Source organism: Pogona vitticeps, chromosome 1, assembly GCF_051106095.1.
Source record: "Pogona vitticeps strain Pit_001003342236 chromosome 1, PviZW2.1, whole genome shotgun sequence".
NCBI lineage: Eukaryota > Metazoa > Chordata > Lepidosauria > Squamata > Agamidae > Pogona > Pogona vitticeps.
Genome location: NC_135783.1, coordinates 118538026 through 118555780, shown reverse-complemented (window position 1 = coordinate 118555780; position 17755 = coordinate 118538026). Strand labels below are relative to the sequence as shown.

Sequence of the window (17755 nt, the reverse complement as noted above, 5' to 3'; positions counted from 1 at the left end):
AAATTAAAGGCTCTATCTAAGGTTCCACCTGCTCTATCTAAGGTTCCACCTGGCTTGGTTTAAAGTAGTTTGACCTTGTTTTCTGTCAAATACCCACTTCAATTTTAGATTTATTTATTTATTTATTGTTTTAAACAAGAATGTTTGGCAATGTTGTTTCCAAGTGAGCCAATTGTGCATACTCTTCATTTCAAGGGAGGTAATTAAGCATGGGCTTAATTCTCCCACTGAAATCAATAGAATCCAAGCAGGGCAAATAGAGCATTCTAAGTCTCAGATAAAATTTAAGCTAGGTTCTGGCTGGCAGGATAGAAGAGAAGGGGAAATGATGTTAGCTACTCTCCTTCTCTCACTGTATGTGGAACTGCATGGTCCTGTTTGGGAGTACTTTCTGCCATGTGGGTCCAGAATTTTCTGCTCTGTTCACACCATACCATCACCTATCCTGCTAGACTGCACTAGGTTTTTGTTTTAGTAGTTTGCTAATAAATTTTCCCTGAAGCAGGGATTTTATAAATATATGTGGTTTTAATTGGGAGGGGGGACCCAACAACCCAGTTTTATCTTTTTAGCCCCCTTTCCCACCATACCAGAGTTATTCAGACAATCTCCTTCAAATCCCCTGAAATGCTGGGCTGTACCTAGTAGCCCTGACACAAACATCTTTCTTCAGGTAGAACCTTAGCTGACATATAGGGCCCCTTCACAATGAACTATCACTGCCAGAAATATAACTACTTAGTAGACTCAGATGTGTGGCTAGCAAATGTAAACCTGCTTCCCACTCCTGTGTGTTTGCTAAACCTGTGTCTCTGTGTTTTTTTTTTTTTTTTTTTTTTTTTTTTTTTTTTTTGGACTTATATACCGCCCCATAGTGCTACAAGCACTCTCCGGGCGGTTTACAATTTTAATTATACAGGCTACACATTGCCCCCCCAGCAAGCTGGGTACTCATTTTACCGACCTCGGAAGGATGGAAGGCTGAGTCAACCTTGAGCCAGCTACCTGGGATTTGAACCCCAGTACTGTTGTGTTGTGTGTACTGTTTCCATGACCTCGTAAGCAAGGCATGAACAGAGAAATAGGCTAAATATACCCAAGGGTTTAATTTCGACCCCATATTTAAGTGAACTGATCTAACTCAAATTTCCCAGATTTAGAGGTGGATACCTGACTAGGTAGTTCAATGAGTTAAGCATCTGGTTGCACAGCCAGATGCTGAGAACTCAATTCCCCCCTTTTCCTCTCAGGAGAAGAGCCAGTCTATGTAGCCTTGGGTGAACAGCACAGTCCCAGGGCTGCCCCAGAAGAGAGGAATAGTAAAAACCACTTCTGAGTAGTATGTTATACCTAGAAAACCCTGAAAAGGGTTACCATACGTTGAAGTCAACGTGATGGCATATAATTAGAGATGGGGGTATTCATATTTGAATATCTCTGCACACATGGAAATAACAAGGGTCCACTCATGATTTTGCTGCTGATGCCAGCTCGTTGGCCCTTCCTATCGTGCCATTGTCTGCAATCAATTACCCAGTTCTGGCAGGAGGCAAGATGACAAGCCTCTCTGCTAGGCCAGAGAGTGGCTAATCCATTGCAGAAAACAGTGCGATAGGAAGTCTCTTTGGAGCCAGTGGCAGAGGCAAAATCATGAGTGGACAGTTATTTCCACCTGTGCAGGGATATTTGTATTTGTATACAAATACCTCCATCTCTACATATAATTGTAATTAGAACACTGTTAGCCTTTGGTTTTCCCTCTTCTCTCAATTTTGTGATAGTTTTATTCAACAAATTTACTAAAATGGATATGAAATATGCAATTTTGGTCATAATATATACATTGGGTATAGTTTAAGATGAGTACAAAATACATATCTTAAAGTGGAATCCATATATTTTGGTAAAACCAATGAGAAGTATGTGTATGTATGTGCTTTAAAAGTTGTAGACTGAAGCAGAAATGGGAAAAATAGATATATTGATAAATGCATGGGAAACTAAAAAGAACTGGAAAGAGTTATTCATAAATAGATTGAGGTGGCTTCAGAAGTCACAAATTCTGCTTTCTGAGGAATGAGTAGCAACAATTGGAGAAATTAGCTTTTGAGAAATGAGATTGACAGAGTTTGAACAAGTCTGGGTTGAACAAGAAAGGTCAAGAAGAGAGATTGGCATGAACTGGAAAAATGATGGTTCATGAAGGTTCGTAGTTGACCGTGAATCACAAATCACCATGAACCAATCAGAAAACTGAACCATGAACCAGTTCAGTTTTCAGTTCATCCCCCTAGAGGGAAGGGGGTTGCCTTCTTCAGTTGTGCCACTGCCGGTGCACTACCACCACCAAAGCCTGGCTTCCCTTCAGGAGCTGGGCCTTCTGACAGAGGGGCTGCTCCACCATGCTACACAGTGCCATCAGCACTTTATTCTGTCTCATACATGAACAGGTCCTGTTTACTTCTGTGCAGTCAGCCATATGGCATTAGGCCAATGCTTGCTTTAAGTTTGTTTCAGCCCCTATTACATGTAACTAATGAATTTTTGAAAGTGGGATGCTGAATTTCCCCAGTTTCATTTTCTGTTCAGCACAAAATATCTCATATCCAAAATAATCATAATTATGCCTTGAGTTAATAGAATCACATTTGCTGGTCACCAGAGAATTATAAATTCTGGGTTCAATTAATGAAGATTAAGGATCACTGCTGATCGAAATAATGGTTGCTTATTTTAAAAAATTTAGGAGCTGTTTATCATAATGTAGTTCTCTAGCATTTCTGCTGATAATTTACTGTACCTATTTAGGTGGCATTATTAGTGGGGGGGGTAGTCAGTGTGCAGTTATCCATTATCATATATCTCACTTGGCCTGCACATCTATCTCATTAGTCTGTTTGTTATGATTCCTCAGATTATTTTTATTGGTATAATAATTATGGAAACAGACAATAGACTATAAATACTGATAGTTAAAACAGCATCTCTGCTATATCAGGCAAGAGGAACAGATCTTTTTAGTTACCCTCCCTGGAATTTTAGTGGAAAGATGAATGTAAACCACTTTGAACTAAGTCATGGAACTAATCGTGTCTCCTACAGTTCTAGTTTGGGGATTTTTAAAATAAAATATTGATCCTTTGCAAAATTCGGGTTCTCTCGAGGTGTAAGGTGAAGAGCTAGTGAAAGCCCTGAAGCAATGTAGCAAAGAGATGGTATGCTACCAGCCCTTATCTGTATACTGTATTGGGTCTTCTGTCCTGTCATATAGCCTCCCAAGAGAACATGTCTCCCATTCAGACATCAGGGTTGTTTTTTTTTTAAATGTCTACTTAACGTGAAGGTTAGGACAGGTGTTTAAATGAACTACTACTCCCTCTCTTTCTGAAATGGGCCTGAATTCTGCTTGGAAACTGTGAGCCCTATTTCAAAAAATTTTCCGTTCCTGTATAAAGATAGGGTTTCACTGTGGATCCCAGTGGGTGACAAAGCCAAATTCTTCCCCAACTCTCCCTTAAGATCTTTTCCATTTTTCCTACCATATCAACACCATTCATTTGAAAGCCTATAAAGAATGGGTTGGATTATGCACAACCCTCCCATGTACATGAGGGTTGTTTTTTTTTTGTATTTTTGTTTACATTTAGTAGGTTCCTCATTCAGCTAGTAGATTTTGTGTGTGTGTGTGTGTGTGTGTGTGTGTGCAAGTTCCATATATTTCTCTCTTCTTCAGCCAAAAAAACTGTGATCAGGATAGCAGGATCTATGGTTGAAGGTGGCAGTAGAGGCACAGAAGAAGAAACTGATGAAGTTCACCTTTCCACCCTTCTTCCACCCATGGGAATAGTTCAAGTGGAGCTTTACTTAGAGAAGCAAAGCTGGACTAATAGCTTGATCCAATGGGTATGATCAGTCAATGTTAAGCATGTTTATTTTCTATTGATTATGGTGTAATTTAAAAGTGCCTCATTTAAAACTGATTAATTGGCACTAGATTATGAGCATTGTTTTCAAGTATAAACGATTGGAATGCAGAGCATTTTTGCTAATTGACTCAGAAGCAAGGTATTTGTTTCAAAACAGGCTATTAGCTTAGACTTGTCACCGAGAGGCTAGATTTATCAGTGAGACAGTCAAAGCGCGGTGGTCCCCCCCACTCACCCACTTGGGATGTTCAGAACAAGAGACTACATGGAGCAAAGAGAAATAAGCAAAAAGGACTCGATTCACGACAGATTCCGTTGTATGAAAATTCAGGTAATTGAAAGTCAGCTTTTTATGTATACAGATTGTCATCCACCTGGGCATCATGAAGTTACGTGTGGTGCCACTCCCCGTCTCTGAAAAACTCCAAAAATTGTGACCACAATCGTGGGGCAGCTTTCTCTGCTTAATGCAAGTTTCAAAATAGGGAATGCAGTCTCAGGTCAGAGATGTAGGTTTCAAATTGCACCTCTTGGGGTGTGAATCAGAATTCCCTCCCAATTTCTTAGGCAAAAAAAAAAAAAAAAAAAAAAGCTAAGATTTCCCCCCCCCCCTCATTATGGTGGCTTCCACCTTCCATTACCTCCCTGATACTTTAGTTATGGTGGCTACCACTTTCAGTTATCTCCAAGGCATGGCAATAGTTAAATATTGGAGAAGGGGGAGGATTATGCTATTTTGAATTCTTTGTGGTATGATGCTACTAAATTTTGAGTTTGCTTTTAAAAAGCAAAGAGCTTCCTAGTTTAAAATTAGAGTAAAGTAAAAATTTTTAATTTCTTGAATAACCCACCAGAGGACATCCACATATCCAATTACTTTCATGGTAGAACTAGCTTCATACATGTAACAGTGAAGCTGCTGTGCATGTCGAGAGGTACATGAAATGGGCACCTTGATGGGCGCCTCTTCTGTTGACTGGTTTAGAACAAGATTCCAAGATGTGATTGTACCAGTTGAAATAGAATTAGCATCAGAAATTGATCTTCAAGTATCCCCCAGGGTAATTGAGACAAAAACACAAAACCATTTGAACACACAAACCAAAGTACAGTCATATCAGCATGGGTTGATTGGTCTTACTTTGGTGATCCCGATCCAACAAAGGAGATGAAGCAGTGTATAAAGAACTGTTTCTAAAATGTGAAAATGACACCCGAAAGTGAATATAAGAGCAAACATGGATTTGGAGCAGTTCTGAACACACAAATATCCATCCCCAGTTTGAGCCCTCAGCTTCTGCACTTAAGCAACACTCCCTGCTACCTCTTCGCATTTGGAGTAGGAGCTTCATGGTACAAAGTTTAATAAACTTTTTCCTGCATGCTGAAGTCTTTATCCATGTTGGAAGTCTATGCAATTCCTTTACCTTTGAGGGAGGGTGTTGATTTTGCTCTGTTCTGAATTATTCTGTTATTTTATTTAGGAGAAGGACTGTCTGAAAGACAGGCTTGGATGTGGTTAATGTTATGTCTAATTCGACTTTTAGTTATAAATCAGTTGCAGTGCTCATGTATCCGTACATTTTATAGGTTCAAAGACCAATGAAGTAGTCAGCTCCTGTTCCAGTGTGTTCTTTTTCAGAAACATGAAGTAAAAGCTAAGATCCAGTGAAATTCCTGTTTCCAGTGATGAACTGCCATAATGCCAACCGTTTCCCAAACCATCAGAATCAAGGCTTCCATCCTTCCCATTAAGACTTCTGTGGTGCTGAAAGTATTCTTGAGCAGATTTCCCAGCTGTATGCAGCAGGCTTTTAGGGTATAGCTAGAGGGTCACACAGGGAAGGAATGTGATTGATTCTGGCAGAAGCAGAGGAATCTTTTGGAAATATGCCATTGAATCCTAGGGGAAAGTTCTTTTTAGTCACTTTAAAACAATCAACAGCTCGATGCAACATGCTGCTGGTTCATAATCCACTCTCTTCTTGTCCACCTGATTACTCACAATGCAGCATGACACTGACAGAAGATGCATAATGCTCTCCCACATATGTACCATGTGATGTTCCTTCTTGACAATTTAGTGAGGAGACTGCCTAGTATTGTAAAATAGAAATGTGTATGTTTGCCTTTTGCACTACAATTCCTAGAATTCCACAGGAAGCATGGCCAATGGCCAAGCTACCTGGAAAATTGTAAGAATTTTCATCTAAAAACAAAAATATGCACACCACTGCCGTACAGGTAGCTAAAAAGTTTCAGAGGCATCCCAAAAAGAATACTGTGATTGATAGTTGTGCTTAATTATGTTGAAACTATGGAATATATATATATATATATTATTCAATGATTCTAGGCTTGATGGCTCTTATCTGCCACAGGTCAGACAGAATAATATAGTTAGGAGCCAAAATCTTAACATCAATTCTTTGGTGCAGAAAGTTTGGAGAGATGAATTTTCCACCCCTTTCTCTGAAATAAGGGTTTTTTCCTGTTGCACAAGTTACTCCTCAGTCTCTCAACAGTCATAGCATTGATTCAGTGCCTGTATTCTACTCCTTATCATTTTTTTAAAGCTTGTGATACATGGAGCAACAAATGGAGTCCTGACCAGGAAAGGAAAATCAAATCAAAATTGTTCCCAGTGCCACTAAAAAGTGATTGAAACCTTTCACCTATCCGGTCTTTTATTTCATTTTCTTCCTGTTGTAGGTGCATACTCATTTATTCAGCACTGTTAGGAAATGAAGTCCAATCACTGAAATCCATTTCGATGATACAGCTGTGCGAAAGCTCAACACTAAAGAACTGGCGTTAAGAGGAAGAAAACTGAATGTCTCAAGATTTGCTTTTAATAACAGCCCTTGTGTTCCTGACCTTGGCATTTTTTTTCCACTCAAAAAGCATCAAAAAGGTTCAATAAATTATGAAATTCTCTTTCACTTTTATTAATCAGCACAATTAAAGACAGGTCAATTAATATTGATTTAAAATGGGAAAATGATGATTGCTCTACACCAAGCGAGGCTCATGTAAATAAATATATGTTTTAAGAATAAGCCCTGCTAGGACAATAAATCTACTAAACTCAAATTACCAAGTCCTTGTTCACAATAAGAAAAATTAAGTGAATGTTGTCAAGAAATAAATCTGTTAAATGGACTGAAAACTAACCCGCAGCAACAAACAAGCAGTAGAACTGATAGATAAACAAATCTTGTTCAGTGTGAATAAAGATTCTGTATGTCAAAATACAAAATGTTGTGGCGAACATACCAAGACTATCCGGAATAAGTGTTAAAATAATGCCATAGTGGTACAATAAAGCTCGTAGAAAGCTTGCTCTTAATAATGAATCCATTGTACATTATTTTTATTTTTTAAAATCTGGATCTTGAAAGCTTAAAACCCCATTATCGGAAGCAGTGTGTTTACTTATCAGGGAAAGGGGTGGGCAGTGTGTGCTCCTGTCCCTGATGGTTGGGATTTAATTCCCATATGTCCTCAACATTGACTATGGCAGCTAGGGACTGAAAGGGAATGCAGTCCAAAAGTTGACCATCTCTACCATGTATCATTACAATCCCTTCCATAAAAGGAGTTTAGAAACTAGCTGAAATAAGGGCATGGAGAAAGGAATCCTGTCATTGTAGATGGGAAAACAAAATGTAGTCAAAACGTTTATCTAATAGTATTAATGAGCATACAAGTCAGGCGGCTTTTAAGGAATGATCAAAAGAGAGAGAAAACTGGACCAAATGAAAACTTATGCCTTTAGGACAAGAATACGGTAATTGCTCCCAAAGTAATAACTTGAGTTCTCCATTCAAAGTTGTTTGGATTATTTCTAATGCTTTCTGTTCCAACTGAAGAATGGGGATTTCCTACGTGACGCAGCAAGTACCTTGGGTTTGCCGCTCTCTGTGTATGTGGTACACAACAGAAAACTTCAGCCAGTTCTAGGATGTTCATTGGATAAAACAGGGCTGAACTACAGTGGTGCCTCGCATTACGATGTTATTTCGTCCCAGCTAAATCGTTGCAGAACAAAAACATTGTAAAGCGATTTTAAAAAGCCCATAGAAATGCATTAAAACCCGATTAATGTGTTCCTATGGGCTTGAAACTCACTGTCCAGCGAAGATCCTCCATAGCGCAGCCATTTTCGCTGCCCGTGCAGTGAGGAATCCGTCCCAGAAAACAGCGGGCAGCCATTTTTTTACCCGGCGGCCATTTTGAAACCGCTGATCAGCTGTGCAAAAATCTTCGTTTTGCGATAATCGGTTAGCAAAGCAGGTAACCGATCATCGCAAAGCGAAAAAAAACCATAGGAAACATCGTTTTGCGATCGCAAAACTTCTTTGTTATGCAATTTCTTCGTTAAACGAAGCGCTCGTCTTGCGAGGCACCACTGTATATGTTACATGTAGATAAGCTGTCATGAGATAAGCTGTCATAAGAGGTAACTGTGCTGTTGTTTAGTCGTTAAGTTGTTTCTGACTCTTCATGACCCCATGGACAAGAGCACGCCAGGCCCTCCTGTCTTCCACTGCCTCTTGGAGTTGGGCCAAATTCATGTTGGTAGCTTCAATGACACTGTCCAACCATCTCATCCTCTGTCGTCCCCTTCTCCTCTTGCCTTCACACTTTCCCAACACCAGGGTCTTTTCCAGGGAGTTTTCTCTTCTCATGAGATGGCCAAAGTAGTGGAGCCTCAGCTTCAGGATCTGTCCTTCCAGTGAGCACTCAGGGTTGATTTCCTTCAGAATGGGTAGGTTTCATCTCCTTACAGTCCAGGGGACTCTCAAGAGCCTCCTCCAGCACCACAGTTTAAAAGCATCAATTCTTCAGCGGACAGATTTCTTTATGGTCCAGCTCTCACTTCCATACATCACTACAGGGAAAACCATAGCTTTGACTATGCAGACCTTTGTTGGCAAGGTGATGTCTCTGCTTTTTAAGATGCTGTCTAGGTTTGTCATCATTTTCCTCCCCAGAAGCAGGCATCTTTTAATTTTGTGGCTGCTATCACCATCTGCAGTGATCATGGAGCCCAAGAAAGTAAAATCTGTCACTGCCTCCATATCTTCCCCTTCTATTTGCCAGGAGATGATGGGACCAGTGGCCATGATCTTAGGGGTTTTTTTATGTTGAACTTCAGACCATTTTTTGCACTCCCCCTTTTCACCCTCATTAAGAGGTTCTTTAATTCCTCCTCACTTTTTGCCATCAGAATGGTATCATCTGCATATCTGAGGTTGTTGATATTCTGGAAATCTTAATTTCGGTTTGGGATTCCTCCAGTCCAGCCTTTCGCATAATGTATTCTGCATATAAGTTAAATAAGCAGGGAAACAATATACAGCCTTGTCGTACTCCTTTCCCAATTTTGTACCAATCAGCTGTTCCATATACAGTTCTAACTGTTGCTTTCTGTCCCACATATATATTTCTCAGGAGATAGATAAGGTGGTCAGGTACTCCCATTTCCTTAAGAACTTGCCATATTTTATTGTGGTCCACACAGTCAAAGGCTTTTGTGTAGTCAGTGAAGCAGAATGAGATGTTTTTCTGGAACTCTCTGGCTTTCTCCATAATCCAGTGCATGTTAGCAATTTGGTCTCTAGTTCCTCCGCCCCTTCGAAATCCAGCTTGTACTTCTGGGAGTTCTCGGTCCACATACTGCTGAAGCCTACCTTGGAAGATTTTGAGCATAACCTTGCTAGAGTGGGAAATGAGTGCAATTGTACGGTAGTTGGAGCATTCTTTGGCACTGCCCTTCTTTGGGATTGGGATGTAGACTGATCTTTTCCAATCCTCTGGCCACTGCTGAGTTTTCCAAACTTGCTGGCATATTGAGTGTAGCACCTTAACAGTGTCTTTTTTTAAGATTTTAAATAGTTCCACTGGAATGCCATCATCTCCACTGGCCTTGTTGTTAGCCATGCTTTCTAAGGCCACTTGACTTCATTCTCAAGGATGTCTGGTTCAAGCTCAGCAACCATACTATCTGGGTTGTCCAGGACATCCCGAGCTTTCTGGTATAATTCCTCTGTGTATTCTTGCCACTTCTTCTTGATGTCTTCTGCTTCTGTAAGGACCCTACCATTTCTGCCCTTTATCATGTCCATCTTTGCACAAAATGTTCCTTTAATATTTTTAATTTTCTTGAACAGGTCTCTGGTTTCCCCCTATTATTTTCCTCTATATCTTTGCACTGTTCATTTAAGAAGGCCCTCTTGTCTCTTTGGAAGTCTGCATTCAGTTTTCTGTAACTTTCCCTATCTTCCTTGCATTTTGTTACCTTTCTCTTCTCTGCTATTTGTAAGGTCTCGTTGGACAGCCACTTTGCTTTCTTGCATTTCCTTTCTTTGGGATGGTTTTTGTTGCTGCCTCCTGTACAATGTTATGATCCTCCATCCATAGTTCTTCAGGCGCTCTGTCCACCAAATCTAGTTCCTTAAATCTGTTCTTCACTTCCATTGTATATTCATAAAGGATTCAGTTTAGATTATACCTGAGTAGCCCAGTGGTTTTTCCTACTTTCTTCAATTTAAGCTTGAGTTTTGCTAGAAGAAACTGATGATAAGAGCCACAATCAGCTCTAGGTCTTGTTTTTGCTGACTGCATAGAGCTTCTCCATCTTTGGCTGCAGAGAATATAATCAATCTGATTTCGGTACTGCTCATCTGGGGATGTCCATGTGTCGAGTCGCCTCTTGTGTTGTTGGAAAAGAGTGTTTGTGATGACCAGCTTGTTCTCTTGACAAAACTCTATTAGCCTTTGCCCTGCTTCATTCTGAACTCCAAGGCCAAACTTCCCTGTTGTTCCTTTTATCTCTTGACTCCCTACTTTAGCATTCCAGTCCCCTATAATGAGAAGAACATCTTTCTTTGGTGTCAGTTCTAGAAGGTGTTATAAGTCTTCATAGAACTGGTCAATTTCAGTGTCTTCAGCATCAGTGGTTGGTGCATAAACTTCGATTACTATGATGTTGAAAGGTCTGCCTTGGATTCGTATTGAAGTCATTCCATCATTTTTGAGATTGTATCCCAGTAGAGCTTTTCCTACTCTTTTGTTGATTTTGAGGGCTACTCCATTTCTTCTATGGGATTCTTGTCCACAATAGTAGATATGGTAATCGTCTGAACGAAGAGGTAACTACTTACATAATTGAAAAAAATGTGTATGTTTGTTACAGTTTTATTTTTCTCATGTCTTGTGTCCTGCAAGTTGTCTTGCATTGTAATGTGACTGGTCACCAGCAGCTAAGCTGGTCTGATTTCTTAAACATGAAGCTCTTGGTGAAATAGTATATCTGGTGGTTTCTATGCAACATATAGTTTGGATCTCAATCAACTTTGGGCAGAATCCTATTAGAAATCAGGGAGCATAATTGCTCTGCATGAACCGTGCTCCTTCCCCTCTGTGTGATCTCCAGTTTGCATGTGTACAAGATAGACAGCCCTGTTCATAGCAATGGGACTTCCAGATGCACAAGGAAGTGCATGGCATCAGGAAGAAATCAACACAATAGCACACTGTAAACATGGTAAAAAACACAAATAGGATTTGGACCTAGAGATTGTGTGGATCTAACTGACAATTCTTTGTGATGCATACACTTAATAGCAACAGCATGTTATTATCAAATGCCATTGCAATTACATCTCTGCCATATATATAAGCAACTAGTGGAGGTCACATTGTAATAGAAGAGTAAGTGCATGGTTGAAAAAAAGATGAAATCTCACATCACCTTTCCTCTCCTCAGACGAATGTGCAAGAGTGAACGGGGTCTTGTCCTCTTTGGCCTGAGCTCATCTCTTCCTGGTAATTCAGGACTGTGCGGGGGGATCCTTCTCCATACTTTTTGTTTGTTAGTTTTTACTGCCTTTTCATTGGATATAATACTGAAGATAGTTTTTGCCACCTTTTCATTTGATATAATACTTTGCAAAGACAACGGGGATGGGGGATTGCTTGGGTTGCCCTTCCCTCCTTCGGCCCTGAGAAACATGTAAAATATATTAGGTGGTCCTCATGCTGAAATGTTTGGAGACCCCTGGTCTAGACAGTGTATATGTACAGGCAGTTGGTCATACTGGGACATTGGTGATGGGATATAAGCAATAGACCAGTTTAGGAAGCTATGACTCTCTCCTCTAAGATGGTTGTGGTGTTGGTAATCTGCAGAGTTTAGAAGAAGCCACTGCTGCCACCAAAAATATGCTTACTGAGGCAGTCTTGCTGTGCCTCATGGCAAGGCACTGCTGATGGGTCACAGAGCTTATGCACTCATGCTGTTCAGTTCTTTCCTGGAATTCTTGGATTCTTCTCACTTCACTTTTTTTCAGATCACATCATCCAAAAAGTTGACATGGTTTGAAAACTTGCTAACAGAGTGTGGTTCCTCCATATGATCCATTCGGTCTACCTCTTTATCTGCTGACTGATTACACTCATCAGCTTTCTTGCTCAGACTTCCCGGCACTTCGATGCACAATGTCCAAACAATGTTACACTTGCTGTCACCTGTTCCATGCATTGTCACATTTTCTCTGTAAGAGCTTCAAGAACCTTACGTTTATTAGGATGGACCTCGGATCTCTTATAATTTTAAAGCTACACAATGTAAGATTTAGAGGAGGTAGTAGGGAGAAATAAAACTCCTCATAGCACTTTTTTCTGGTAATGAGTATTGAAGCAGGCTCTGCTTAGTGAAATCATAGGCAATATGCCTTTTAAAACCTTTTCTTGCTCAAGCTTGATTGGATTTGAGCATTTACATTTGTGAAACCATTCAAACTTCAAAGTACTGTAGCAATACAGACTTAGCTATGCCCATGGTTCTAAAAAGATATGAAAGGTTGTTAAAGGGTGAGTTCTGGGAGTATTTGTCGAATGGTGATAATTCTGATGACAGTTGTTTTAAACAGATAATCCTGAATGAAACAAATATAAGTTAATATAAACCAACAAAAATTGTTTTCCTGGTTGAGACCAAGGTTCTGTGAGCTTCCAAATATACTGTACTATGAATTTAATCATTCCCAGCTGTAAGCCATGATAGGTGGGGCTGATGGGAGTTGTAGTCCAAGACCCTCTGAAGGGCTAACATTTCCTCATTCCTGGATTAATACTTTGTTTCTACCAGAAACCAGTCAGTTGTTTTTGCGTGCTCACAAGCATAGCATGAATACAACAGCCTTGACTTGTTCTCTGTTCTTTCCACTGCGCATCTGACAGTAAAGTACACATTCCTTGGATAGTGAGGTTCTGCTTCTATAGACTTTAAGTCCAGAGTTAAGTTACCTGGAGACTGTGTTTGTTGGCAGCAGCTCCATAAGCCTGTGGTGGTGGCATAGTGGCTGCCATCTTGGCCCGCTTGCCTTTTTCCCAGCCTCCCTTGTACAAGCATGAGCTATTTTCTCACGCCGAAGGCATCCATCCAGTTGGGGAGGCTGAGATGGTCCCAGTCTACAGGGAGGCCAGAAAAGTGGAGTCTTCAATCTGGTCTGCCTGAAGGATATATATGTGTAAATATATGAAGATGCAGCTGAAGATATATATGAAGATGCAGCTGAAGCAGCCAGTCATTCTGTTGGGAGCCTTCTCCCACTCTCCCTTTACTCTGTGCTGGCAGTGTGGTTGTTACATTAATTCTCTTTGGTTGCAGCTTTGTTAGGAACATTTTGAAGCATGAAGGTGGATGAAGCATGAGGATGGATGATTAATGGATCCTTCCTAAATGGATGCCCATTAAGGTGGTGGGGCAGTAAAGCACTTCTGCCCCCTTTGCTGACAGGTGGGGGGGCACACAGTGGCACACGCCCACATGGCTAACTCAAAACCTGTTGCCTTGATTATCATCAGCTGCCCATCAGGGCAGCTGGTGCAAAATTCTTCCTTCATGCTAGCAACAGGGCTACTGGCAGCTGTCACCAAAAAAAAGTTGTGATCAAGGTATTCCAAAAGGAAAAATGGGATCTGTCACATTATTTTGTCCCCTGACCCCATAGCCATTGCCTGACAATATGCCTTCACCACCATCATAATCATGATCATGTAGATCTTTAAAGAACAAATTATTAAAGATTTATTAAAACGAGATGATTGATCACCTAAGAAAATCTTTCACCAGTTCTAATTTTTATGACGAGGTTCCATACAAAATCAAAAGCGTAAATGACAGGAATATATAAGTTATTTCCCTTTCAGTTTTGTAAGCCTTCAAACCATCTACTATCACTTGACAGCGCCATTGAACTGAGACGTACTGTACATTCATGGTAGACATATACAGGACTACACTGTAAATGAAACAAGGATTGTATGTTCATATCTAGCGACCGGAATGTGAAAGGAGCCTTCTGAAAATCTCTGGAAGAACGCTACTTAATATAAGTTATAGGAGAACCCACGGACCATACTTCAAAATGTGTTTGCATATCTTGTGAAAGTGTGGAGGATGTGAACAGAAGTGCAGTGACTTGAATGAGAATGCATGAAGTTAAGCAGTCAGGGCTCTTTTTCTTTCTTTCCTATCAATTTAACAGTGGGCTAGAAATACAGCTGATATACCTTTCCTACTCTTTATATACATTCCAGAACAGGTGTCAAATAATAGAGCTCATAGGCCAGATTGTAGAGCTCTTTTTCAAACTGTTGAAAAACGTCTCAGGTAAGTGTTTCCCATCACTTGGGAGGATCATACACAAGGCCCAGCTGTGGTCTGAAACGTCTCAGCCCCTTCTTTGTGGTGCTGTTCAGCTTCCTGTTCACTTTGCATTGGGCACTACCAAAGCATGTACGGTCATCTTCTCCTCACCACAAGTGCCTGGGGAACGAGGCCTACCATTCAAACTCGTTAGTGAGCCCATGTGCTGCAACTGTAAGTAATATTTATATTCTTATCCAGACACTGCTAGCAGGAGACTGTTCCACCTCATGAGGAAACAGGCTGGCACCAGAGAAGGGAAGGCCAGCCACCCATAGTGCAGCATAGGGACCGAGCTATTGGGAACAGTAAGAACTCGGAAGGAAGGAACTGGGATGGGACTGGGAAGGAAGGAAGGAAGGAAGGAAGGAAGGAAGGAAGGAAGGAAGGAAGGAAAATTAATATCTCTGTCGGTTCCATTTTTTTCAAATTCTGAAATACTCCTTGTCTAAAGAAAAGCATAAAATTTTCTTCCACAAACCCCATTTGTCTTTTTTTGTGTATGGAAAGGTATAACACACATGATTTTAAATATGATTTGAAGGCTCAGTAAATCAGATGCAACTTTTCTGAAGTCAGCAGAGTTGTTGTTGTACAAACTGTAGGTGTAAGGATGTAGATATTTTCTCTTCATGTACAGTATTTCAACTTTAGCAAAGCAGGGGTTGTCTTTCACAGTTATTTAAATATGGAATGTTCCAGAGGGCATGCCTATGAAATATTTATAGCCGTGCCAGGACAGAAATAGTTGTTTATTCAGCATGGGAAAAGTTTCCCGTACTTTAGAAGGGTGCAGCATTTTCAGTTCTTGTTTTGAGTGGAATGAATGAATGAATGAATGAATGAATGAATGAATGAATGAATGAGGATTTCAAGAAATGACAAGGTACAGTGCCAGCTACTTTCATGTTTCCTTTATACATGAATGAGTTTGGGTGGATGAAATTCATAAGTTGGAAGAGTCCAAGCATTACACATAACATAATTCTGATTTGCAGAAAGGTCCAAAACCCAGCAGTACTAGCAAACTAGTACTAATTTGTACTAGTTGTGATAAATAAGGCAGACAATAGTTGTTAGCAGGTCCTTCACCCTGAGGGATGGCAAATGTGTAGCAAACTCACAGCACTTCCTAAGGGTTTTTTAAATCTATTCTCAAACTATACCTAAAGCCAGCCCTGTAACACAGAAGGATGAACTGAACATGAATATTCTCAGTGCAATCTTTACAGTAGAATGAACTGCAGGCATGCTGTCTGTGAGGTTTTGGAAGTTGTATTTCATAGTGGTTACACTATGAAAATGAATTGGGAGATGGATTGAAGTTTCTGAAGTTGGTTTAAAATCACATGGTAGTCCTGTAGTTTTTGGGTTGGTTTGTGTATCCTTCCTCTTGGGAAGTCTTTTGATCTGCTTTAAAATAGTTTTGTGTATCAATTGAGGGGGGTACAAAGGCTTTTAGGGTCACTGCATGTCACGTTCCTGCCTGTCCCTTGGTTGTTTCACCAAGGAAAGGCACAAGCTACATGACATTCAGCTGCCACCAGTTGATTACATCAACTTTATTCACTATTAATGACAGAGGTGCAGGCAACATATAATTTAAGAACCAAGTAGAAATTGTTTATTGTTACAGGTGATAAAAAAGTCCAACCAATGACGTTAAGTCTCAACTAAGCAACCTTCTTCCTCCACTCTCAACCACCTTCTCTCTCTCTCTCTCCTCTTTTCTTCTCCCATTTAACTCCGCCCACACCAATTTTATATATATATAATTCAAAAAATAACACCACAGCAACAGTGGCTAGTGGCTGTGGGAGGCAGCCAGCACAAGGGTGGGTAGGTGCAGGACAAAGCCTCAAATGTAGTGTAGCATTCATTAATATTTATGTTGAAATTTGCATGCACCAATAGGAGTTGGTGGGGGCGGAGTTAAATGGGAGAAGAAAAGAGTGGAGAGAGAGAGAGAGAAGGTGGTTGAGAGTGGAGGAAGAAGGTTGCTTAGTTGAGAGTTAACGTCACTGGTTGGACTTTTTATCACCTGTAACTATATATATATAGTTTGGAATGGGTGGAAAATGAAGAAGCCGTTGTGGATTTGTGATTCGTCAAAGTTAACAAATCAATGAATATGAATATACGAATATTCTTCGATGAATTGACAAATCAATTTGTTGATTCATCTGCACTTTAAATGGCTATAAAACTGGCCCCTAAGCACCTAGAGACACCAAATGTGCAGAGAAGTTTCCCCAGACGCTTTTCTACAACTCCTGAAAGTTTGGTGAACATTGGATAACTGACCCCTGAGTTATATAGTCACAAAGAGAACACCCCACAGGAAAGCTCCACCAGGTACTTAGAAAATCCAGAATCACAATGGAGCTTCCTATGTCTTTCCCCAAAATGCCTGTCAACTATAGTGAAGATTGGATTACGGACATCCGAGTTATTCACCCACAAATTGGGTCCTCCCGGGAGAGTTTACCACACAGCACGGAAGCCCATGGTATTGAGGGAGTTATTTTTGGCCCTAGCAGAATGAGAGGTCTTTGGCATTGAGAGGCATGCATGAGGCATTGAGTTTGTCTTCAGCAACATTAAAAAACAACAACACACAGACAAAATCCCACCATTCTGCCTACTGGCCGCTGACCATCCCCCCCAGCCAGCCACACCCATAGCCTACCCACCCACCCCTTCTTTTCCCTACCTTAGTCCCCACCCCACACACCACCGACACCCCCTTACCTTAATCGCTGCTGTGGGGGTGATGGCTGCATATCCCCCACCGATTAGCTGATCGGCGACTGGTAAGCAGAATGTGTTTTGGGGGGTTGGGTTTTTTTAATATGAAGGATGAATTAAAACAGGTAAATCTTCATCCCTTCATATTCATAGGGGTCTCTGAAACCTACGAATATGAAGGGACAAATATTTAATGAATTGGCTATTTTCGTTGAAAAAGCTGATCTGTTTTTATATTCGTCCCCATCTCTAGCTCAGATAGTAAAAAATATAATAAAACAGGATTCATGGCAGCCCAACACATGTGCAGGGAGACAGACAAATGTGCACAAACACTCAGGGGTTGGAGACAGAGAGGAAG

At 40.5% G+C, this 17755-nt stretch overlaps 2 long non-coding RNA genes across 2 annotated transcripts in view; one reads left to right on the top strand and one right to left on the bottom strand.

Moving 5' to 3' along the window:
- Positions 1-17755, bottom strand: part of LOC144586957 (uncharacterized) — a 161792-nt gene that overhangs the window by 73821 nt on the left and 70216 nt on the right. The gene's annotated exons all lie outside the window — the stretch shown is intronic.
- On the top strand, positions 2383-16092 carry LOC144586956 (uncharacterized). The gene is made up of 2 exons (XR_013542058.1): positions 2383-4257; positions 6639-16092. It is a non-coding gene; the product is annotated as an uncharacterized LOC144586956 (long non-coding RNA).